The sequence below is a fragment of the Spinacia oleracea genome, chromosome 5 (genome assembly GCF_020520425.1).
Source record: "Spinacia oleracea cultivar Varoflay chromosome 5, BTI_SOV_V1, whole genome shotgun sequence".
Taxonomy (NCBI): domain Eukaryota; kingdom Viridiplantae; phylum Streptophyta; class Magnoliopsida; order Caryophyllales; family Amaranthaceae; genus Spinacia; species Spinacia oleracea.
In genome coordinates, this window is record NC_079491.1 from 70933602 (window position 1) to 70961120 (window position 27519).

A 27519-nucleotide genomic window follows, 5' to 3' on the forward strand; every position below is an offset into this window, starting at 1 on the left:
TAGGTTACTTATTGTTGCAAATTTAAGTGATACTATTAATTTCAGAATTGATACATTTGCTTAAATAACAATCCAAATTGACAGTCTATAGCAGCGATTATAATCACTACAAAATGGATCATACTATGATTTAGTTTTACAATGGCTTGTCAAAAGTTGCCGCTATCAAGCAGATTCACAATTATAATTATACATGAGTATAAATTTAAAACCATAAATAATTATAAGATAAAAATAATATTATAAATAAATAACTCATACAGAGTAAGTCATAAGTCATTACATAGGTGATATATAATTTTCTAATACTCTTAAAAACTTAACGAAATGTTATCTAATAATCTGCAGTGACAAGAAAAATAACTAATTAACTACTACAATGCAGTAACAAAACAACTAATATAATATAACTCAATAACGTCATGTGCTTCCCCAAATAAGTCCAACTTCACTGTTTGCCAAATAAAGAGTTATCTGCAAGTCCAAAGAATGAACGATAATTAATATCACTAGTATGGAAATATTTCCCTACAATTAATGCACCGCAACATACCATACAAATAGCAAGCCAAACGATTAGCGTAAATTGGGATGCAATTACATCATTGTTTACTGATTTATGCAAAGCTGCAAATTATAGCCTATATAAACGAGGACAAGAGCGGCCTGGGTGGTCCATACTGTGTGCACACCTTCATAGCAGTGTGGAAGGCTGCACGGGCGGCACAACTTCATAGCAGTGAGCATACATTTCAGAGCACAGTAAAATCATGTAGAAATAAAGCAGCAAATTTTTTCCAACTTGGTCTTTTTCATCAGAACAGACTTACTCAATACACACCCTAAAAGAGATTATTTGTGAAAACAAAGATGTGATTGAAGATAACATCAAATCCCACCCACCACTCTACATGAAACCCCTCCACCTCTAGAAACACATTCTGAGATGTGAACTCTCTTAACAACCCCAAAGCTTCGGCATAAAGAAGAATTTGGAAGCGACCAGAGTGTAAACTACCAGAATGTGTTCATCTCCATCATTATAGAAGAGCTTCTAAAAGGCGATCATCTGACACATTACAAAAAAAACATAGCAGGTCAGAATCTCCTCCCTTCCCCCTCCCTCGCATTTAGTTACACTTTTAGTACATAAACTGGTAACCAATTCTCCATTTGCAGTCAGTCTCACTCTGTCTTCACCATAACAGTCCATGTAAAGGACATTAGTATTGGAGAGGAGGAGCTCATAAAATGTGGGAAGCTGAATCTTGTGATCTAGCAGGATCTGAGATTATTTATCATTCTGTTTACTATTGTTGGCTATTTGTTGATCCTAAATTTAGTCTTAGTGAACTAATGAGTTAATGACTGCTGATTGTTGTGAAAATGAAGGGGCGTGCAAGGAAAGGTGGGGAGATTAATAAGAGCTTACTCACCCTTCGAGGAGTTATTAACGCGCTAGTGGAACAGTCAGCTCATATACCTTACAGGTTCGGACTAGTGGAACATTCAGCTCAGACAAGGACGGAGTGTCTCAATTCCTTTTTTGAATTGTTTTTTTGTTGGGTTTAACCAGGGACAGTAAGCTGAGAAGGTTACTGAGGGACTCCCTCGGAGGGAAAATGAAGACTTGTATCATAGCAACAATCTCACCATCTACTCATTGTTTGGAAGAAACCCTTAACACTCTTGATTATGCTTATCGTGCTAAAAATATTAAAAACAAACCTGAGGTTCATTCATTTTGTTCTTTTTCTTTTATTTCTGTATGTCTAGTTTTAGAAGTTTGTTAACTTATAATGTTTGTTAACCATCCAGGCAAACAAAAAACAGATCAAGACAGTTTTGCTCAAAGATTTATACATGAAACAAGGTTTTCCAAATGTACCTAATTATGTGAATTTGAGCAAAAAAGCAACATATTCTGTTCTTTTACCAACTTATTTACTTTCTTTTTATGCCATTCTTAACATATATTCGGGGAGCAAGAGAAAAGAATGGTGTTTATATACCACAAGAAAGATTCATCCAAGATGAATCGGAAAAAAAAGTTGAGTGTTTTTTAACTAGTAGGGAAAATTCTTATATGATCTTTCTGAGTAAAGGATAAAAAGGAAATTCTGAATTCAAACTCAAGTGTTATACGTACTGCTATCAAGAACAGATCATTGGCTTTTGGTGTTTATATGATTAAAATTTAAAAGCTTGGACTGTTTGATTGCAGTTAGAGGACTAGTTAGTTAAGCTGCCAACTAATGGATTAATCTTACTAAATTGAATACCCATAATTGATTTTAGTGATCGTTGTACTAACTTTAAATTTAGTAATGTGTCAGCTGTTCGCCTTGTAAAATTTCAAACATAATAACTTCATAAGTCGCCCTCCTGACATCTAACAATTCCAACTTATTAAATATTGGTTAGTCCTGACAACCCAGTCCTGATTGTTCGCATCACCCTCTCCCCACCAAGCCCCATGGCCTCAACTCCACAATAATCAGGTCTCTTAAGCCTCCAAGAAGCCACTTATATTCCTACTGTAGAAAACTATGTTCCCTCACCCCCACCCCTTCCCAAATCCCCAAAAGGATGTTGATGTTGTGGGCATCTCAACTTCTAAGTATAACTCAGAAGTACTCCACAACTTTACTAAAACTCTACAACTCAGAAGGCTGCTCGGTTAGTAAAATTTCACTTAGTACTTTAAATGGGAAGGGGAGAGGATTACCTGCTGGCCTATCGAGGTACTATGACAAGTTGACAACAATCAATTTATATACAATCTTCTTATATGTGTTCTTCTGTGTTCAGAGGCAAAGGCAACAGTGTTTCAGGGGCAAAACAGTAAGTTTCTATATAGTTTTCCTATATGTGTTCTTCTGTGCTCAGGTTCTGTTGACAACAGTCTTTCATATACAGTCAGTTTCATTACTATAATTCTTCTTTTTGTTTGTTGTCAACGCTTTAGGTTTCTCCGTATCATTACCCCATCAGCAAACGACTTCCTATATGTGTTCTGTTTTCTTACCCCATCAGCAAACATCACTTGTAGTAATCTGAAATAAAAAGATTTCCTAATTATGTAATAACATTCCTACAGGTGAGCAGCTATAGCACTAAGAAACCAAGCCATTGTGCCCTCGTGATAAGCTTGTGTCTACATTAGCAAGGGAGTACCTTTTGCTGGTTTAATTCTCTAGCTATAGCAGTAGCAGTTTTGTTTGGTGTAGCTTTAGCCTGGATGAATCAGATGCACATGTTAGGAAACCATCTATAAGTTGCTTGCATGTGTGATGTATGCTTCATTCTTAATATTTCCCAAGTTAAGCCGTGTACAAGTTCTTAACAGAAAAAGATTTGTTATGCATTGTTTAAGTGAGATCGGGCGTGATTTCATGTACTTTTTACCCAGACTTACATGGTACTGTGAGAATGCTAACTTTTGCTACACTTTGCTACACTTTACAAGTAATGTTCTATAAAGCACTGAAATATTTGACAGACTATGAGATGAAGAAGTGGATACCTAATGCAAATTACAAATCAATAGTACTCTAGAGGGATTGGTGTTAGGAGGAGTTGCTGGAGGTATGGGTTCTGGTTATTGTCTCTCTTTGGTCTGGTAAATGTTTCATTGAAGTTGTCAGAAATTTCAGCTCTAACTATAAACAACTATTATTTGGAAGGTTTAAGTGCTTATGTGACGACTTTATTAGATGTTATCAAGACTATATTGCAAGTCCAAGGACCCAATTTAAGGTATATCGAAGTTCAACTGCACATGAATTTCTCTGCCATGCCTTGTATGTACTGTATGAATGCTCAATCTATGATATCTTATTATCAAGTGTTTTATTAGATTACACTAGTGCCAATAAGTTCTTAATATGACCTAATCACCTCCCTTATATGACACTCTTCCAACTATCAGATTCTTCGAATGTTTGAGGATGTCAAGAAAAGACAAGTGCTACATTCCTTGAATTATTCAAAATTACAGGTTTAAACATTGACAAGAATCTTCTTAAAAAAACTGCATACAAAATCAAAATGCAAACTAGCATGGAATCACTAGCCAAAATATATAGAGACAACCAACTACACGTGAATTTTTTTCCAGTTACAGATCAACAACCAACAACAAATATTTAAGACGAAGTAAACAATTCTTACCGTCCTTGTGCGTTGCTACCTAAGCTTTGCATTTCATGACCCTCATGTTGAAGTGTCATCATCCTATAAGATTTGACAATTCGTCCTTTAGACTGTTCCAATCCACCAGGAAGTTCAGCTAGTTTTTCTTTCATCAGGTCCTATACAACAAACAATAACTTTGCATTAACAGACCCACCAAGTACTGATAAATTAGCTTTCATGTAACCAGTTAACAAATTCATGTGTATGTTAGAGTACCCTTGAGGCCAGACTAGAAAAGGATTTCCCACTAGAATCATATGGCGACAGTTTGTTCATGGCAAAACCAAGTGATCCATAGTTTCCGAACTTTAATAGAATTCAAATTATATTAAGAAATCGAGTGAACACAGTGAAACTTGTAAAACCAATATACCAGAGGATGAAGAAATGATAATCAAAGACAACTTAGCTAGAAGAATATAAAATAGACTTGTTTTTCTGAATTCTCATATTCAATTAACCAAAAGTACATTCTGAATAAGGACACCACAACAACAAAATATATGTCAGCCTCGTGACCATTGATAACACAGAACACACAAACATCAGTGACAAGCAACCTCTGCTGAAGGATTTGGGACTTGGGAGTCAAAATGAAGGTTGCTGACATTTTTTTATCTAACCTCAATCCTACAAGCATATGAAAGTCGCTTGAGAGCTAACTACAGACAATGAGTTATGCGTTTAATGAAAAGTAGTAGTAGCAATATGCAAAATAGTGAAAACTTGTAAAGGGCTTGACTAAACATCTGCTCAGTTTCTATCAAACATCTGGAATAATTTTATAGGCAATCAAGAAGAAAAACCCAAGAGATGGTGTAGCTAAACAAAAATGAGATACACAGAAGTCAGAACTTGAACCACAGCCTTAGAGACACAAAATCACTCCAACGGAAAATGGTGTGAGCAGAATCAAACTTGAATTAATGAACGTGTTTAGGTTCATATAGAATATAGGTCAGGGTATTTAAGCACAATGAACAACTAACTCTGCACTGTATGACTATACAAAAACTTTAAAGTTGGTTTGCATCAACACCATATGATTACAGTACATAGAATAGTACATTATCTATAAACATGCTACTAGCTATGAAACTAAAAGTGGCAAAACAGAATAAGGTGAATTTGTAATTATAACTATAGACAATTCTTCCAATTTTAAAACCAAGCTAGGAAAATTACAATGCATCTATGACTTAGCATGATAGGCTTTATACTTAGCTGACAGCATCAGCAGCCGCAGCTAGATGACAACATCAGCAACAACAGCTAGCTGACAGCAGCAGCATCAACAGCTAGCTGACAGCAGCAGCATCAACAGCTAGTTGACAGCAGCAGCATCAACAGCTAGCTGGTGGCAGATCCGCGGCTGATCCAGCAGCTTGAACTTTGTATAATTCTAGGTTTTTCTAGCTAATTTAAGGTGTGTTCGGCTTAAGAGGTTCATTTGAATTCGTTGCACTGAATTTGGTTTCTTTTTCGTTCTTTACGCAAATTATAGGTGAACTTGTTTTTTCTAACTAAATTCTAGATTTAAAATAAATTTATCTTAATTACGTTCGTTTAGAGTTCTATGCACTGAGTTAATCTAGAGAATCACACCACCAGCCAATATTAGAAGCACACCACCAGCCAACTGGTTGGGTCTGCTGGATAGTAGCTGCTGAATTTCATAAATGAAGAGAGTTGCTAGCTGACTTTCACAACCAGCCAACAGCTCAATGTATGCAGACTCGAACAAAAATATAAACAATAGACCTGGACACCCAACAACAGCAACAACAGACCAGAAATCTCAACAACAACAACAACAACAACAACAGACCAGAAGCTCAACAACTCTATCAAGGCATTACACAAGAAGGCAGCAACTACAACAACAATAGACTAGAAAATATCAAAAACTTTAAAAAAAACATATAGCATATCAGCAAAATACCAACACACTATAATAATTTGGTTAATTAATCTAAAAATGGTATCATAACACAAAACGTTACAATTCTGATTCTTACAACCTTAGACATCAATATCAAAGAGTAAGTAATCCTTGACTAATCAAATGATAGATGAAATTCTAATTTTATTAACTTATTAAGCCCAAAAACACAGGGCTATACGAAGTAGGACCTAAGGACGAGAATCTACCAGTGAATACATAAACAAGCTGAAGCGGAATTATAAATCATCTTAAGTAGATAAAAAGTGATCATCCCAAAGGATGAAAGATCAGTATTTCTTACCAAAATTAAAACTGAACCATAGGATGAAATATAACAGTATTTCTAACAAAAATTCAAAATGAACCAGAACATGAAATATCAACCGAAATTCAAATAGAAAAAGGTAAATTTATCCAAATATCGAAAAGAATTAGGAAAATTCAACCAAAATTCGAAAAGAATTAGAATATAAAATTTGAAAATTACCTGGAACTACGAAGAATTTGTTTGCACTGAATACCTCAATTTGGGGAAATAGAAATGGGATGACAAATGAACAACCAAAACTGAGTTAATATGTAATATCATCTAAATATCAAATAGAATTAAGAAAATTCAACAAAAAAATTTGAAAAGAATTGGGATATAGAAGAGTAAAATTACCTGCTTCGTGAAATCAACAGAGGGTGGTAATTCGTGTTTTCTGAATACCTATTTGGGGAAGGAGAGAAGTGATGAAAAGGGAACAACGATAACCGAATTAATGGTAATTAATCATCCAAATATCAAAAATAATTAGGAAAATTCAACCAAAAATTGAAAAGGATCGGGAAATTCAACCAAATCTCATAAATAATTAGGAAAACTTAACCAAATTTCGAAAATAATTAAAATAATAAAGAGGAAAATTACCTTGAACTTGTGATGAAACAGCTGCAATTGAGTTCCGTGAAATCGGGTTAAGAATCCAGAATGAAAACCCGATTAACATTTGCGCGAATTAATCACATCCGCTCTAGAATATCGCGTTTCGAGTTCAAGCTTTTGGTATCTATGGAGAATGAAAGAAAACTGATCTAAACCCTAAGTTTAGAAGACGGAAGGCAGTAGAAAGAAGTGAAAGTTTTAAGCGGAAAGTTTTTTGGCGAAAAATTTTGAAGGAAAAGTTGAGCGCAATTTGTGAAAAAATGGGCTGTACGTTTAGGAATAATATGTAATTTGTTTTTCGTATTGATTAATTAAAGGCTGATATAGCGATTATGAAGTGCGGTAATTGTCTATATTATTTAACACATAATATGGATTTATAGTAGCGATTATACATTCGGTACTAAATAATCGCCACGAAAAGGTAAGTTTCTTGTAGTGCATGCATAGCTCCGGCATAATGGGCCACCCCAATATGGCGCTAAACTCTTCAGGGAGGGGACATACCTCATTATTCCCAAAGCGGAAGACATGATGATTCGGGTCCCAAGCCTCCAAAGTAGCAAGAATGAAGTGCACATCCAGCTTTACAAACCGGAAGGAGGCGAGCACCCCAAGATGCATGCCATCAAGCTCCCTTTTCTCCAATTTGCCTAGCGAACCAAGCCACGAGTTCAAGGCATTTTCAAAGGACACAACCATTTTCTCTCTTCTTTTTCGTGAGGAAGCAGTATACAAGCAATAGCAGGGAAGGATTGATGCAAGAAATGATCCGAAATACTCCCTATTTATACAAGAGTCGGCTTGCACGGCAGCACACTGGCGCCAGGCGCCATGTCCTGCGCTAGGCGCAGGGGCCTGCAGCGAAGGACGAGGCCACCGTCCCCTTTTATGACTCCAAGTACACACTCTTTAGTGTTTCGGACAGCAAAGTACAAACCTCCATTATTCAAGATTCCAAAGCCGCAAGTCGCGCATATTCAAGCAGTCCGGATCAACGCTTCGGGCAGATTTCGGTTTCAATTATTCAAAATTCGAGCATTCTAGTTCTACATCGGCGTCCTAAGTCGAGTCTGCATATGCATAGCAAAAGTTGAATATACTTTGACTTGCGCTTTTCCTAACCAAAAAAACTCAGTCAAAGTGGGGGCTTATAGTGGGTATATACACCCGAAAAAATGGGGTATATACACCCGAAATAATGGGCAAATATTTTCAAATTTTTTGCAAAATTATCATGCATGCATATAGCTACAAATTTCAAGGCACACACAACGCATACAATTTCAAAAACTTCAAACATACAAAAGCCAAAAATTTCAAAAATTTTAAACCAATTCAAGTTCAAAGCCATACAACCATACAAAATTCAAGTTCCACACAATCCATACAAATACAATCCAGCCTATACAAAATCAACCCAGGCAAGCTGGAACTCGCTACCATGCAGGGTCAGTATGAGTCATCATCAGCTGTGACGTCCACCACAGGCTCCTTGTCCCTGTTTCGCCTCCTAAGGCGCTCCTGATCCCGATCCAGCTCTGTCCCAGGGGTACTAGGATCTTGCTCCGAGACACGAAGAGTGACAGGAGAGAGATGAACTCCCTGCTGAGGAGAAGGATATTGATAAGGCGGCGGCATTGCCATGAGCTGGTACGGCGCAAACATCTGAGCCTAACGCATCCTCTCCATCTCCGCATAGTAAGCCCATGAATCTGCACCCTAAGGCTGAGGACCACTCCCTCTGAAGTAGTAACCGGGAGGAGAAACAAAGGGCCTCGAACTGCTTGCACCCCCAAACGGATGCCTGGTAGGATCAGCATGTACAAAAGGGGCAGCTTCCCGATCAGCATCCGAATGCCTCTGACGAACACCAGCACCGGACCCCTGTCCTAGGTCCAAGCTCGGTCCCTCCTGCCTCGAGAAAGTCTCTCCCTGGGACTCCCTGTCAACGGATCCTCTGTGATCTCGACGTCGCTCCTATACAAAATACAAATCTCAAGAATGAACATCCAAGTTCGAGTTTCTAGAATACAAATTTCAAAATCAAGAAATACACCTCTCTGTCCCGGCCAGAAAGCTTCTGGGTCAGCTTGGCACAATACCTCTTCCAGGAATCAATCAAGAGCATCCAGCGACGCACTCTCACCCAAGGCGCCTGCATACAAAATTCAAGATCAATTCCCAAATACAAGATTACAATCAGTTTCAAGAAAATGCAACAGTACTTACAGCGGCATAATGCTCGGGTACAGCATCATACGATCTCCGGTGTGGAGGAGAAGCTACAAGAATGGTCACTTCCACCTGTTCCCCGCCCGAGTTCTCATAGCGGAGGATCCTATCAGCATGGGGAATGTCCTCAGGATCAACCTCCTCCTCCTACATACAATCATACAATCATCCAATCATACAAGAATACAATCATACAATCATACAAGAATACAAGATACAAAGTTCAAAAGCTCACCGGCAGTACGAATCGTACTGGTGGAGCCAGCCTTCTCAGGAAGTCGTCATGCATAGCTACCCTTCCTTTGTACAAAATCCCTCCAAAAGCGACAAACAGCATCGCCCCTAGCATTCACATAGAGCCAGGCAGAATCTTCATCCGACGCCAGCTTGGACTCCGGTGGGTCCTTGGGGACAAACCTATTCCCCTAATTGTGTTGAAGGGACACTCGCTCCCCCAGATACCACATGTGGCCGACGATACATCCCCGGGAGCAAAACCCGCCGTCCAGACAAGAAATGGGCGCGAGCAACCGAGGCAGGTACAGGCGCGTTGGCAAAAGGACGCCACACCACCTGCAAAGCAGACAACTCAGGCAACTGCACAAATACAAATACAAAAGAGAAAAACAGTACAAAAATATTACCTCATCAGCAGGAAGAACTCTCCAAGCTCTGCGGGAGGCCGCCAGAGGCACCCTCCTGCGCACCGCTCCTATCCAAGAGGCAGCATATGGGTAAGCCGCATCTCCAGTACGATCCGGCGCCAAAGTCAGAAAGTGCTTATATATCCAAATCTTTCAAAATCAAGCAAAACATCAGTCAAGTTCAAATACAAACATACAAGTACAAGGCACAAAATACAAGGAGTCTTCAATACCTCCAGCACACTCCACAGAGCAACCATGCTCGGCTCGCTCTCCAGCGCAGTCCGGGAGGCCCACTTCATCTCGTAAAAAAGGTGGCTATAGGCCAAACCACCCCAGTTGTAGCTCGAAACAGCCCTCAAGTCCTGCAAAACTAACAGGAATCTAATGTGCACCCGACTGTTCCTGCTTGGGGCCACTACCCTACTCACCAAAGCTAAGAGGAATAGCCTAACTCTCTGCTGTGCAGACACACCCACACCACGGATATCATCCATAATCACCGTCACGGAAGCATGGGAGTCGTCCTCTGACAAGTCAACAACAGGGCCGAGCAAGGCCCTGGCAGCGGCCGAGCACCACGTCAACTCCGAATCAAAGGTCACATTCCTCTCAGAAAAAGGAAGACCCGTAATCATGGCAAACTCAAAAGGGGTGATGGTGATCTCCCCTCATGCCATATGAAAAGTGTTGGGGGTATCCCACCACCGCTCTAACAAAGCCCATAGCCGGGATTTGATCCCCGTTCTCCTCGAGGTACCCCCCATGGCACGCCAGAAGTCAACCAGGCCCGTTTGCAACCAGATCTCCATGGCCTCCTCGTCAGCACGGATGGCTGCAAAAGCCTTCTGAAGCTCTGCCAAGGACCAGAAGGTGCGAAACGGCTCTCCATCAGCCTACAAATGAACGAATAAGCTCAAAACCTATACAAGTACAAAAACAAATTCAAAGCACAGTACAAGACTCACCAAGTCAGCGCGAGGCCGCTGAGACAAGTGAAACTCCGGTCGAAACACCAGATCGAAAGGACTCCAGCTAGTACCAACGAAAGTGGGTGCTCTCCGATGGCGAGCGAATGCAGCGAGCGATGGCTCGTGTGCATCGAGCGCTGGCGCGCGCGCAGCGAGCACAATCTCGCGTGGAGCCTGTTAGGTTATGATACATATGACAATTCATAAATCATGCGGAAACAACCATTAAGCCAGGAATACATATTATTTACACATAATCATTTAGCATAGTTTAGATGCATACTCTTTGTTGCGTGCCTTCCCTAGCTGCGCCCGAACCGAACAAGAACAAGTCTTTAGGACTCCAAGTGTCGTCCCTCCGTAGATAGTCCATAGCACGTCCGGATCCGCCTTAAGATTGACCAACTAGAATCGCCCTTAAGGTACTAATAATTTCGGCACTTTTAGGCAAGGTATGTGACTGAATTTTTCTCTCAAAAACTCACTTTGAATACTTGAATAATCTATGTAAATATGTGACCCTAGGCACCTATTTATAGAGTTATGGAAAAGGTTTTGGAATCCTATTAGGATACTAATTTATTTAATTATAATCCTACTAGGGCTCTAATTAAATAATCATTATCTAATAGTTTTAGGATTTAATCATATTTCGAATCCCGATTGGTTTAGGATTCCCGCACAAGCATTGCATGAGCACCGTACACCCGCGCAAGCCTTGCGGCCCACGCTAGGCGCACAACGCTCGGCCCACTGTTGTGCTCTAGCGCGCGCGCCCCTGGCCTTGGCTGGGCCTGGCCTTGCGCTGGGCTTGGTCGAGGCTTGGCGTGCGATGGTGCGTGTTGGCTCGCTGGGCGATGGCCTGGCTTCGTGCTGGGCCTTCGTCTAGCGGGCCTCGTCCGATGCTAATTCGTACGATACGCTTCCGATTAAATTCCCGATTCCGGAATTCATTTCCGATACGAACAATATTTAATATTTTCGATTCCGGAATCAATTTCCGTTTCGAACAAATATTTAATATTTCCGTTTCCGGAATTATTTTCCGATTCCGATAATATTTCCGATTCTGACAATATTTCCGTTTCCGGCAATATTTCCGATTTCGGCAATATTTCCATTTCCGATAATATTTTCCGATACGTACCATGTTTCCGTTTCCGGCAACATCTACGACTTGGATAATATTTATATTTCCGATACGATCCATATTTCCGTTTCCGGCAATATCATCATTTCCGGAGTATTCATTTCTTGCCTGTGACGATCTCAGCTCCCACTGAAACCAAGATCCGTCGATTCCGAATATCCATAGATGGAGTATTTAATGCCATTAAATACTTGATCCGTTTACGTACTATTTGTGTGACCCTACGGGTTCAGTCAAGAGTAAGTTGTGGATTAATATCATTAATTCCACTTTGAACTGAAGCGGCCTCTAGCTAGGCATTCAGCTCACTTGATCTCACTAAATTATTAACTTGTTAATTAATACTGAACCGCATATATTAGACTTATCATTGAATGCATACTTGGACCAAGGGCATTATTTCCTTCAGTCTCCCACTTGTCCTTAGGGACAAGTGTTCATTTCCTAATTCCTTTGTCGCTCGATGCTTGCTCTTGAACATAAGGTAAGAGTTGTCATCCTTATTATGTCCAGAGGTGTTTCTCGGTTTCAGAGTTCAACTGATCAAATAAACAGATAATCATAGCCTATGATTCATCCGAGCACGGCCATGCATTTCACAGTTTCTAGCTCTCCGAGTGGCCTTGTACAACTTTTAAGCATCTCATCCCGATTTATGGGAGGACAATCCCAATCTTGCGATCTTGAGATTAGACTTCGTTTGATAGGTGATTACCTGAGCGTTGCCTTTATAGCCTCCTTTTACGGTGCGACGGTTGGTCAACGTCAAAGCAACCAGTTCTCAAACAAGTAATCTCAAATCACTCAGGTATTTAGGATTTAGTGTCTAATAATTTTAATGAAATTTACTTATGACAGACTTTCATCTCTTACAGTAAAGTTTCATAGGTCTTGTCCGATACTAGTCTTCCCAAAGTAAGTATCTATGCAAATGATTATGACATTGCCATGTCCACATAGTTCAAGAAACAGAACTACTAGTCATCTTGCATTCTAATCGTCTAACGTTTTCTATGCGTCCAATTTTATAGAAAACTCCGACTAGGGGCCATTTTCAACCTTTGACATTCAAGTTCACTTGATAGACATTTCTTAGTCACAGGACTAGTCCTGACAGTCTATCTTGAATATATCGTCAAATTGAAGGGACTCATCATTTAATACTAAACCAAGATTAAATGGAATAGTTTGACTGCAAGTTGTAGGTTTCTTCACTATCTAATAGAAGAATCGCATAGCTTTAGTGACCTGAACTCCATGTTTCTTCACTATCCAATAGAAGAATATCATAGTTCCAGTGACTTGAACTCTATGCCTACTTTGGGTATAGAACATCAAACAAATAGAATATCAATAGCCACTTGAAAGTCCTTTGAATATTCTGTTCTCCTTGAAGCACTTGTAAAGTCTTCTAAGAGATGTCTATTCTTTAAAGCCACTTCTAAAGTCCTTCAAGAATAAGTTCGGGTTTTCTGAAGCACTTCGAAAAGCCTCCGGAATGTCCATTTATGTTTGTTGTTCGCCTCGAAAACTTTCGAGGTCTATTTTCTCCCACTTGTCATTTTGGAAACGAATCTCCAAAAGGACATTATTTCGAGCAAACAAACATTATGTTCTCAAAAATTTGTGGTAGAAACAATATCCTTGTGTCTCATTTGAATAAATCACAATGAAACATATATCTATACTTGGGCCTTAGTTTGTTGAATAACAAACACTAAGCTCCCACTGAGTTTAGGAACTCTTTAGATATATTATGAAAAGATATTCTGAAATTACTTTTCAATAGCTTTGACGAATTTGGTTTAGTTTGGTGGTAGTTGAGCATTTTGTTTTAGAAATTATAGGAAAAGTCTTTATGATTCATCATTAATCGAATCAAGTACTAATTGACTTCGATTATTCCAACAAAGATATGCCATATCTTATGGACCAAGATTGTGAAATTACAACACACAATCATTGATGATCATATTTGGTCTCAAGTAATCATCAACATGATCTAACCTAGATCTTTATGATTTCTTGCCAAGTGGATTTTATACTTCTGAATCTTTGAACTAGCCAAACAGATTCAACTTATATCACATTTGAGTAAATAAACCTATATTCACTCAAATCCATGTGAAATAATAAAGTCATAAAACCTTTCTTTAGCTTTGAACTCTATCGTCTAGGCGTTCTAACAATAGTTCATATTCTTTGTTACTTTCAACAAATAAGACTAGCTTGTCTTAAGTTGATCTAGAAATCAACCAACTTTCAAAAGTCCATTAAAATAGAGCTTGTGAATGTTAACTTGTTGACATGGTCTAAGCAACAATGCCAAAGATTAGTGGAACTCAAATCAAGGGTTTGATTTGAACCTAGTAAAGTTTTTATTTAAAGAGTTGTTTCTTTTAATCAAGCATATTGACTCAAACCGTAAATGACCATTTCATTCAAATAAACAAACAAACAAGCATTTTTTTCGTTCTTCTGAATGTGAGTCTTTCTGTGTTTGAAGCAGAAATTTAGGTATGCTGATTATGGAACAAAATAGCCATTAAGTTCCAGCCTTTGAAAGGACTTAAAACAAGCTAGATGACCCTACAACTAATGTAGCATTGCCATGCTTCATTTCCCACTTGTAGGCCATTAGTGTAGCCTAGCTTCCATTGTTTGAGTTATTACCGAAGTAAGAACCTCAAGCGGTATATGATACCAAGGAAGTTTGATTGCTAGGTCACTTTTCTTTAAACATAAACTTACAGGTAGAAACGGAATTGTAAATTCCTTTCATCTGTTCCTTTGTTTTCCTATTTCTTGTACCCTTTCTTATAGCATTATAAATTGAATTCTCTAGTGTAGACTTTTATATTTTGTTAGACATGTCCAATGTCACTCCAACAAGGTTCTTTCCATTTAATTTATGTTGAATATTCTGTTTCAACTAGATGATCTTACCAGAAGCTTCTAAAGTTCTCTAAGCATCGATCTATTCGAATGTCTAGGGATTAGACTCATTCGAGAATTAAATGGAAAAAGATATTAGGTTGTTAACCATTGGTAAAGTTGAGCGTTTAAGCTCAATGCTTTATGATCTCAAAACTACAATGTATTTTGAATTCACAAGCACCAATTGGTTTGCCATTCGATTTTGATGTTCGAAAACAACCATAAAAGTCGCTAAAAGAAACGTACATTTTAAATTGCTCATTTTCTCTCATTTCCGTGAATTGTTCTTGGATTCACTACCAATCGAGGAAATTTACTGTTACCTTTCTAAAAGGATTTACCGCAGTGTAAGATATTTAATTATAAACAATAATTAAAACACACATTGAAGCATGCAAAGTCTAAACATTTATCATGAATAATAACTTGAAAATTAAAGCAATCATGCAATTTCAACAAGTTATTAGCATTTTATTCGAATTTATTGTTCCGGCAGGTGTGAATAAAATGATTCCAAGATCCTAAAATCATTGAAGAACTAAGCACAGTTTGTCGACTTAATCCTAAAAAATCTTAGGTAAGCAAAAGCCTTTTGCTAATAATCTAGAAACTATTCTTGGTTGATAGGTACGTCTAAGAACTTATTAGGCAAACCTATCGATTTTGCCACGACATAAAAGGACTCCTTACTTATATCGTTGAGTTTCACCAAAACTAACATGTACTCACAATTATTTGTGTACCTTGCCCCTTTAGGACCAATAAGTAACACCTCGCTGAGCGAAAACTATTACTAGATTGATGTAAAGGATAACCAAGCAAGTGTATATTTTGGCATGGCACCTTTTAACTCAATTTTTAAGTTTGGAACTTAAGGCTCTTACTATGTTGGTTAGATTTTAAGTGAACTAAAATCCTTAATCATGAAACATAATCAAGCTTTTGATCTCATGCATTTTAAGACATATTTAAAAGCAATAAATAACTTAAAACATGCATAAGATAAATGTGATCTAGTATGGCCCGACTTCATCTTGAAGCTTTAACTTCAAAGTCCGTCTTGAAAATCTCCGTGGGAGGCACCATTTTCTTCAAATAGAATAAGCAATAATTAAAACTAATTACAACTATTTGATGGTACGCAGACCATATTTGAATTGAAAAACAACTTTGGTACTTTAGACCAATTACATTCAAATTAATGGTACGCAGACCATATTTTCTATCCTATTTGGGCCATACTAGTCACTTCATAACCTGCAAAACAGTACATATACAATATATACCATTCACCCATTCATTATCATGAATGGCCCACATAGCTGGTTAATAAAACACATTATGCATCACGTAAACATTTGCAGCAATTAATCAAGGGCACCAATAATCTACCAATTATTCAGTCCTTATTAATTCTAATCAAGTTGTTTTAACCTTAAGGATTTGTAGACCTAATCAAGAGTTTATGACTAAAAGGGCTCCCACTTAAACCAATAAATTCATATTCTTTACTAATTTTAAACATAAAAATGTATTTTTAGTCTAACCGGAAACATACAAATTTAATTAAAATTTAAAGCTCATATAAATTTATAATTGAATCCAAAAAGTTTAATTTAATTTCAGTCGTATTTAAATTAATTCATGATTTTAATTTTAGTAAAATAATTAGAATAAATAAAATTTATTATAATTACAATATTCAAAATTAAAATCCAAGAAAATAATTTAAATTATTAATTTTAAAATTAATTAAAATTACGTAAACTGAAAATTTCAAATTAAAATTTCAAAACGATCTAATCGCAACGCAAACACCTCACGCATCACACGCCCATGGGCCACACGCACACAGCCATCGCTGGCCATGTGCGCGCAGCCCATGCGCTGCGTCGCATAGCTGCTGCTTCTACCCTTCGCAAGCCATCGCGCGAGCTGGTGCTCGCTGCGCGCGCGCCAGCGCTCGATGCGCGCGAGCATGTGCTCGCTACGCGCGCGCCAGCGCTCGATGCACGCGAGCCATCGCTCGCTGCGTTCGCTCGCTAGCGCTCGCTGCACGCGGGCCAGCGCTCGCTTCGTGCACTCGCCAGCGCATGCTGTGCGCGCTCGCTAGCGCTCGCTTGGTGCGAGCCAGCGCTCGCTGCGCGCGGCATCGACGCTGGGCGCAGCACTCGTGGCACGCGAGCTTGCGCTCGCTGCGCGCGAGGCTGCGCGCGCTTGCGCGAGGCAGTGCGCGTTGTGGCGCAGCTCGCTTGCTGCCCACACGCGACTGCCGTGCCTTGCCTTCGCCCATGCCCATTCGTCCATTGCTCATAGCCCACGACACAAGGCAGGGCTGCTGCCTTGTGCTCGTGCACCATGCCCTTGCTCATTGCATTCGTGCCGCATGGGCGACGAGCTCCCTTGCTCGTCGTCACATGCCCGCACTATACAACACCCCTTAAGGGTAACACGTAGCGTCCATTGCTTTGTGCGTGCAAGTTATATGAACGAATCGCATAAAATTTAAAAAATTTATACTTAAAATTAATGACAAATTAATAAATAATATTAATTTCATAATTTTACGGCGAAAAATCGAAAATTTATTATTCAATTGATTTCCGATTAACATGGATTCAAGTCTAGGTCATAAAAATTTAAAATTTATCATAAATTTACAATTTTTATGGTGGTTTTTAATCATAGGTATCTAATTAAATTATAATTAATTATGAAAATCAAATTAATTCTAAATTATTCTAATTTTCAACAAATTAATCATAATTACAAATTAGATTGCATAATTAACAAGGCTAGGCATTCAAACTTGTTAAACATATACAGTAGGTCAATCAAAAATTCAAGATTTATCAACAAGAATCGCAAATATTTAATTTAACATCTTAAATTTACGAAATTTTGCATTCGAAAAACTAAAACCTTCGAAAAGTCATAGTTAGGCTTCAAATTTGAGAATTCTAGGTTCGGCAGAAAAATATTAGTTTTGTCAAAATTTTAGAATGCCTTTTACATGCGGAATTGACACAAAAATCACTCGATTTGGATGAGTAACGAAGAAACTGCCGAAAAACTGCGTACGTATAATTAAATAAACGCAATTTGCAATTAATGAACAATTACGAAAATTAATCACCCCTTTTAATTCTTGCAAATTTGTAATATTTAACCATGTTCATGCAATTTAGATTATGAAAATAATAAGAGGCTCGTGATACCACTGTTAGGTTATGATACATATGACAATTCATAAATCATGCGGAAACAACCATTAAGCCAGGAATACATATTATTTACACATAATCATTTAGCATAGTTTACATGCATACTCTTTGTTGCGTGCCTTCCCTAGCTGCGCCCGAACCGAACAAGAACAAGTCTTTAGGACTCCAAGTGTCGTCCCTCCGTAGATAGTCCACAGCACGTCCGGATCCGCCTTAAGATTGACCAACTAGAATCGCCCTTAAGGTACTAATAATTTCGGCACTTTTAGGCAAGGTATGCGACTGAATTTTTCTCTCAAAAACTCACTTTGAATACTTGAATAATCTATGTAAATATGTGACCCTAGGCACCTATTTATAGAGTTATGGAAAAGGTTTTGGAATCCTATTAGGATACTAATTTATTTAATTATAATCCTACTAGGACTCTAATTAAATCATCATTATCTAATAGTTTTAGGATTTAATCATATTTCGAATCCCGATTGCTTTAGGATTCCCGCACAAGCATTGCATGAGCACCGTACACCCGCGCAAGCCTTGCGGCCCAAGCTAGGCGCACAGCGCTCGGCCCACTGCTGTGCTCTCGCGCGCGCGCCCCAGGCCTTGGCTGGGCCTGGCCTAGCGCTGGGCCTGGTCGAGGCTTGGCATGCGATGGTGCGTGTTGGCTCGCTGGGCGATGGCCTGGCTTCGTGCTGGGCCTTCGTCTAGCGGGCCTCGTCCGATGCTAATTTGTACGATACGCTTCCGATTAAATTCCCGATTCCGGAATTCATTTCCGATACGAACAATATTTAATATTTTCGATTCCGGAATCAATTTCCGTTTCGAACAAATATTTAAAATTTCCGTTTCCGGAATTATTTTCCGATTCCGATAATATTTCCGATTCTGACAATATTTCCGTTTCCGGCAATATTTCCGATTCCGGCAATATTTCCATTTCCGATAATATTTTCCGATACGTACCATGTTTCCGTTTCCCGCAACATCTACGACTTGGATAATATTTATATTTCCGATACCATCCATATTTCCGTTTCCGGCAATATCATCGTTTCCGGAGTATTCATTTCTTGCCTGTGACGATCTCAGCTCCCACTGAAACCAAGATCCGTCGATTCCGAATATCCATAGATGGAGTATTTAATGCCATTAAATACTTGATCCGTTTACGTACTATTTTTGTGACCCTACGGGTTCAGTCAAGAGTAAGCTGTGGATTAATATCATTAATTCCACTTTGAACTGAAGCGGCCTCTAGCTAGGCATTCAGCTCACTTGATCTCACTGAATTATTAACTTGTTAATTAATACTGAACCGCATATATTAGACTTATCATTGAATGCATACTTGGACCAAGGGCATTATTTCCTTCAGAGCCTTGCGAAGGATAGCAGCAGCAGCTATGCAACGCAGCGCATGGGCTGCGCGCACATGGCCAGCGATGGCTGTGTGCGTGTGGCCCATGGGCGTACGATGCGTAGGGTGTTTGCGTTGCGATTAATTCGTTTTGAAATTTTAATTTGAAATTTTCAGTTTACGTAATTTTAATTAATTTTAAAATTAATAATTTAAATTATTTTCTTGGATTTTAATTTTGAATATTGTAATTATAATAAATTTTATTTATTCTAATTATTTTACTAAAATTAAAATCATGAATTAATTTAAATACGACTGAAATGAAATTAAACTTTTAGATTCAATTATAAATTTATATGAGCTTTAAATTTTAATTAAATTTGTATGTTTCCGGTTAGACTAGAAATACATTTTTATGTTTAAAATTAGTAAAGCATATGAATTTATTGGTTTAAGTGGGAGCCCTTTTAGTCATAAACTCTTGATTAGGTCTACAAATCCTTAAGGTTAAAACAACTTGATTAGAATTAATAAGGACTGAATAATTGGTAGATTATTGGTGCCCTTGATTAATTGTTGTAAATGTTTACGTGATGCATAATGTGTTTTACTAACCAGCTATGTGGGCCATTCATGATAATGAATGGGTGAATGGTATATATTGTATATGTACTGTTTTTCAGGTTATGAAGTGACTAGTATGGCCCAAATAGGATAGAAAATATGGTCTGCGTACCATTAATTTGAATGTAATTGGTCTAAAGTACCAAAGTTGTTTTTCAATTCAAATATGGTCTGCGTACCATCAAATAGTTGTAATTAGTTTTAATTATAGCTTATCTATTTGAAGAAAATGGTGCCTCCCACGGAGATTTTCAAGACGGACTTTGAAGTTAAAGCTTCAAGATGAAGTCGGGCCATACTAGATCACATTTATCTTATGTATGTTTTAAGTTATTTATTGCTTTAAATATGTCTTAAAATGCATGAGATTACGGCTTGATTATGTTGCATGATTAAGGATTTTAGTTCACTTAAAATCTAACCAACATAGTAAGAGCCTTAAGTTCCAAACTTAAAAATTGAGTTATAAGGTGTCATGCCAAAATATACACTTACTTGGATATCCTTTACATCAATCTAGTAATAGTTTTCGCTCAGCGAGGTGTTACTTATTGGTCCTAAAGGGGCAAGGTACACAAATAATTGTGAGTACATGTTAGTTTTGGTGAAACTCAACGATATAAGTAAGGAGTCCTTTTATGTCGTGGCAAAATCGATAGGTTTACCTAATAAGTTCTTAGACGTACCTATCAACCAAGAATAGTTTCTAGACTATTAGCAAAAGGCTTTTGCTTACCTAAGATGTTTTAGGATTAAGTCGACAAACTGTGCTTAGTTCTTCAATGATTTTAGGATCTTGGAATCATTTTATTCACACCTGCCGGAACAATAAATTCGAATAAAATGCTAATAACTTGTTTAAATTGCATGATTGCTTTCATTTTCAAGTTATTATTCATGATAAATGTTTAGACTTTGCATGCTTCAATGAATGTTTTAATTATTGTTTATAATTAAATATCTTGCACTGCGGTAAATCCTTTTAGAAAGGTAACAGTAAATTTCCTCGATTGGTAATGAATCCAAGAACGATTCACGGAAATGAGAGAAAGTGAGCAATTTAAAATGTACGTTTCTTATATCGACTTTTATGGTTGTTTTCGAGTATCAAAGTCGAATGGCAAACCGATTGGTGCTTGTGAATTCAAAATACAATGTAGTTTTGAGATCATAAAGCATTGAGTTTACACACTCAGCTTTACCAATGGTTAACAACCTAATATCTTTGTCCATTTAATTCTCGAATGAGTCTAGTCTCTAGACATCCGAATAGATCGATGCTTAGAGAACTTTAGAAGCTTCTGGTAAGATCATCTAGTTGAAACAGAATATTCAACATAAATTAAATGGTAAGAACCTTGTTGGAGTTACATTGGACATGTCTAACAAAGTATAAAAGTCAACACTAAAGAAATCAATTCTTAAGACTATAAGAAATGGTACAAGAAATAGGAAAACGAGGAACAAATGAAAGGAATTTACGATTCCGTTTCTACCTATAAGTTTATGTTTAAAGAGAAGTGACCTAGCAATCAAACTTCCTTGGTATCATATACCGCTTGAGGTTCTTACTTCGGTAATAACTCAAACAATGGAAGCTAGGATACACTAATGACCTACAAGTGGGAAATGAAGCATGGCAATGCTACATTAGTTGTAGGGTCATCTAGTTTGTTTTAAGTCCTTTCAAAGGCTGGAACTTAATGGCTATTTTGTTCCATAATCAGCATACCTAAATTTCTGCTTCAAACACAGAAAGACTCACATTCAGAAGAACAAAAACAATGCTTGTTTGTTTGTTTATTTGAATGAAATGGTCAATTACAGGTTGAGTCAATATGCTTGATTAAAACAAACAACTCTTTAAAGAACTTTACTAGGTTAAAATCAAACCCTTGATTTGAGTTCCATTAATCTTTGGCATTGTTGCTTAGACCATATCAACAAGTTAATATTCATAAGCTCTATTTTGATGGACTTTTTGAAAGTTGGTTGATTTCTAGATCAACTTAAGACAAGCTAGTCTTACTTGTTGAAAGTAACAAAGAATATGAACTATTGTTAGAACGCCTAGACGATAGAGTTCAAAGCTAAAGAAAGATTTTATGACTTTATTATTTCACATGGATTTGAGTGAATATAGGTTTATTTACTCAAATGTGATATAAGTTGAATCTGTTTGGCTAGTTCAAAGATTCAGAAGTATAAAATCCACTTGGCAAGAAATCATAAAGATCTAGGTTAGATCATGTTAATGATTACTTGAGACCAAATATGATCATCAATGATTGTGTGTTGTAATTTCACAATCTAGCTCCATAAGATATAGCATATCTACGTTGGAATGATCGAATTCAATTAGTACTTGATTCGATCAATGATGAATCATAAAGACTTTTCCTATAATTTCTAAAACAAAATGCTCAACTACCACCAAACTAAACCAAATTCGTCAAAGCTATTGAAAAGTAATTTCAGAATATCTTTTCATAATATATCAAAAGAGTTCCTAAACTCAGTGGGAGCTTAGTGTTTGTTATTCAACAAACTAAGGCCCAAGTATAGATATATGTTTCATTGTGATTTATTCAAATGAGACACAAGGGTATTGTTTCTACCACGAATATTTGAGAACATAATGTTTGTTTTCTCGAAATAATGTCCTTTTGGAGATTCGTTTCCAAAATGACAAGTGGGAGAAAATAGACCTCGAAAGTTTTCGAGGCGAACAACAAACATAAACGGACATTCCGGAGGCTTTTCGAAGTGCTTCAGAAAATCCAAACTTATTCTTTAAGGACTTTAGAAGTGGCTTTAAAGAATAGACATCTCTTAGAAGACTTTACAAGTGCTTCAAGGAGAACAGAATATTCAAAGGACTTTCAAGTGGCTATTGATATTCTATTGTTTGATGTTCTATACCCAAGTAGGCATAGAATTCAAGTCACTGAAACTATGAGATTCTTCTATTAGATAGTGAAGAAACATAGAGATCAGGTCAATGAAACTATGAGATTCTTCTATTAAATAGTGAAGAAACCTACAACTTGCAGTCAAACTATTATCATGTAGATTAATGAGTTTGTGACTTGTAAGAAAGCTATGATGAAACCCAGATTCCCTAAAATGGTTAGAGGCTATATATAGACTCAAATGTTTTAAATGGTTAGAGGCCATAAAACATACTCAATGTTTTGATGACAAAATTGAAATTTTGTTGATTTGCAAGAATAGTTTCACACCTATTGGTTGCAAGTTTGTTTTAAGGATAAAAACCATCAAACATGGAATTGTGTTCACACACAAAGCTAAATTAGTTGCTAAAGGTTACAAGCAAATTCATGGCATGGATTGTGTTGAAACCTCATGCAAAATCGTAATGCTTAAGTCCATAATTCAAGCAATGATTGCATATTGGTACATATGGCAATTGGATGACAAAACGTATTCCTCAATCAAATGTTGGAATATAATATGTACATGGTATGTCATAGAATTTGTGGATCCAAATAAATGCTTGAAAAGGAAAGCTAGCTTATAAAATCTAAGTACAGATTTAAGCAAGCAATTGGGAATTGGAACTGTATTTTAAGTGAAGCTAATAAGCATTTTAGTTTCATAAAATATACATGATTCTTATAGATGTATAAGAAGTTTAGTGGGAGTACATAAAAACTTATTTGGTCCTATGTGTATCACACACATATCTCTCTATTGTGAAATAACATTCAAATGCTAATGACTTAGATTTGAAATTATTCATCAATAATGGACCATGGCGAAACTTAGTACATATTGGGTATTAAGATCTATTTACAAAGATCTTATAATATTGTTTTAGATTAAGTAATGGCATTTACTAAATCAAACACAAAAGTCTCCATTGGAGATATTCGACCCATGTGAATAAATCTAAGTAAAGGATGTTTGAACTATGTATAAGCATTTACTAAGTTAAACATCAAAGAGTCTAAATGAGATTCTTAACCTATATTATATGTCAAAGAATTTAGCTGAATTTAGTATCTACTGAAACTAGATAGGCTAAAGTTACATGAATAGAATTCAATTGGGAATTATTCTGCAAAAGAATATATCATGTATGATATAATATGAGGATCGCCAAAAACGTATCGTATGACTTTAGGCATGACGAACATATACCAATCTCTATTGATCTAAGTGAAGATCAACTAGATTGAGATCAAGAATACTTATGGTACTTGAAAAGGTACATAGGAATAGTTCATGATTCAAGGAAATAAAGATATGCTAAATATTGATGCTACACGCATAAACACTGGAAAAGGATCAAGCAAAGACCCTTTGGAGTTAACCATTGACAAGGACGAGCTAAAGAGCATCGTGTTTCAAAATGGCAACATGGATTGGAGACCATGAGTTGTTGCGTGGGAAATTAAAATATTAATTTCTATGTTCTAAGATACAGCTGGAAAGTCTTCCACATATCTGTGAACTGCTTGGATAAGCAAATCCAAACAAAGCATCACTAGCAACCTAAACAGTTGAAGTAAAAGTACTTATTGCCTAAGAGGCAATAAAATAGAGTTGTTTATATTAAAGAGTTCTTCATTGAACTTGGGTGGATCACATGTCTGCTAACTTGATGGTTCTTCATTGCAAAATGCGTAGAACCACTATCGAAGTAAGAAAGACTAGATCACATAATAAACATACTCAAAAGATCTTATCATCATATCTCGAAGAACATTCGATGAAAAGGATATTAAGATTGGGAAAGCATGATAACTAAACCTATGCAACAAGTGAGAAGCAACACTCACATTGTAGCACTGGAAATCAAGCATAGCTTTGAATTCCATGAAATGTTTTAAAGATGGGTTAGAGGCCCATGGTTGTAAAACAATGGGGTTGAACATTTATCATATATGAAATGTATTTTCATATTCCATTTAATCTTGGTTTAGTATTAAATGATGAGTCCCTTCAATTTGACAATATATTCAAGATAGACTGTCAGGACCAGTCCTGTGACTAAGAAATGTCTATCAAGTGAACTTGAATGTCAAAAGTTGAAAATGGTCCCTAGTCGGAGTTTTCTATAAAATTGGACGCATAGAAAACGTTAGACGACTAGAATGCAAGATGACTAGTAGTTCTGTTTCTTGAACTATGTGGACATGGCAATGTCATAATCATTTGCATAGATACTTACTTTGGGAAGACTAGTATCGGACAAGACCTATGAAACTTTACTGTAAGAGATGAAAATCTTTCATAAGTAAATTTCATTAAAATTATTAGACACTAAATCCTCAATACCTGAGTGATTTGAGATTACTTGTTTGAGAACTGGTTGCTTTGACGTTGACCAACCGTCGCACCGTAAAAGGAGGCTATAAAGGCAGCGCTCAGGTAATCACCTATCAAACGAAGTCTAATCTCAAGATCGCAAGATTGGGATTGTCCTCCCATAAATCGGGATGAGATGCTTAAAAGTTGTACAAGGCCACTCGGAGAGCTAGAAACTGTGAAATGCATGGCCGTGCTCGGATGAATCATAGGCTATGATTATCTGTTTATGTGATCAGTTGAACTCTGAAACCGAGAAACACCTCTGGACATAATAAGGATGACAACTCTTACCTTATGTTCAAGAGCAAGCATCGAGCGACAAAGGAATTAGGAAATGCACACTTATCCCTAAGGACAAGTGGGAGACTGAAGGAAATAATGCCCTTGGTCCAAGTATGCATTCAATGAAAAGTCTAATATATGCGGTTCAGTATTAATTAACAAGTTAATAATTCAGTGAGATCAAGTGAGCTGAATGCCTAGCTAGAGGCCGCTTCAGTTCAAGTGGAATTAATGATATTAATCCACAGCTTACTCTTGACTGAACCCGTAGGGTTACACAAATAGTACGTAAACGGATCAAGTATTTAATGGTATTAAATACTCCATCTATGGATATTCGGAATCGCCGGATCTTGGTTTCAGTGGGAGCTGAGATCGTCACAGGCAAGAAATGAATACTCCGTAAACGATGATATTGCCGGAAACGGAAATATGGATCGTATCGGAAATATAAATATTATCCAAGTCGTAGATGTTGCCGGAAACGGAAACATGGTACGTATCGGAAAATATTATCGGAAATGGAAATATTGCCGGAATCGGAAATCTTGCCGGAAACGGAAATATTGTCAGAATCGGAAATATTATCGGAATCGGAAAATAATTCCGGAAACGGAAATATTAAATATTTGTTCGAAACGGAAATTGATTCCGGAATCGGAAATATTAAATATTGTTCGTATCGGAAATGAATTCCGGAATCGGGAATTTAATCGGAAGCGTATCGTACGAATTAGCATCGGACTAGGCCCGCTAGACGAAGGCCCAGCACGAAGCCAGGCCATCGCCCAGCGAGCCAACACGCACCATCGCACGCCAAGCTTCGACCAGGCCCAGCGCAAGGCCAGGCCCAGCCAAGGCCTGGGGCGCGCGCGCGAGAGCACAGCAGTGGGCTGAGCGTTGTGCGCCTAGCGTGGGCCGCAAGGCTTACGCGGGTGTACGGTGCTCATGCAATGCTTGTGCGGGAATCCTAAAGCAATCGGGATTCGAAATATGATTAAATCCTAAAACTATTAGATAATGATTATTTAATTGGAGTCCTAGTAGGATTATAATTAAGTAAATTAGTATCCTAATAGGATTCCAAAACCTTTTCCATAACTCTATAAATAGGTGCCTAGGGTCACATATTTACATAGATTATTCAAGTATTCAAAGTGAGTTTTTGAGAAAAAAATTCAGTCACATACCTTGCCTAAAAGTGCCGAAATTATTAGTACCTTAAGGGCGATTCTAGTTGGTCAATCTTAAGGCGGATCCGGACGTGCTGTGGACTATCTACGGAGGGACGACACTTGGAGTCCTAAAGACTTGTTCTTGTTCGGTTCGGGCGCAGCTAGGGAAGGCACGCAACAAAGAGTATGCATCTAAACTATGCTATATGATTATGTGTAAATAATATGTATTCCTGGCTAAATGGTTTTTCCGCATGATTTATGAATTGTCATATGTATCATAACCTAACAATCCTATACTAGCCAGTACAAAGTTAAAAATTCAAAAATCCCCAATGGCAGTACTAATTCAGCCAGGGACCTCTAGTTCAAAATTCAAATCCTACACCAACGCCTAGGCTATTCACGCCGACGCAGGTATACAAATTCTACACCAACGCCTAGGCTATCCACGCCGAAGAAGGTATACAAGTTCTACACCAACGCCTAGGCTATCCACGCCGA

General features: G+C 37.6%; 1 long non-coding RNA gene across 3 annotated transcripts; it reads right to left on the reverse strand.

The window, feature by feature from the left end:
* Window positions 1-218: 218 nt before the first annotated feature.
* On the reverse strand, window positions 219-7349 carry LOC110780331 (uncharacterized). Of its 3 annotated transcripts, none has more exons than XR_008921138.1 (6): window positions 7056-7347; window positions 6807-6854; window positions 6630-6655; window positions 4174-4313; window positions 3178-3237; window positions 219-474 (listed from the first exon to the last, which is right to left on the reverse strand). It is a non-coding gene; the product is annotated as an uncharacterized lncRNA (long non-coding RNA). The 3 variants fall into 3 exon arrangements; XR_008921139.1 differs by lacking the exon at window positions 219-474 and adding an exon at window positions 3038-3056 and having other exon boundaries at window positions 7056-7349; XR_008921137.1 differs by lacking the exon at window positions 3178-3237 and having other exon boundaries at window positions 7056-7338.
* Between the last annotated feature and the right edge of the window lie 20170 nt (window positions 7350-27519).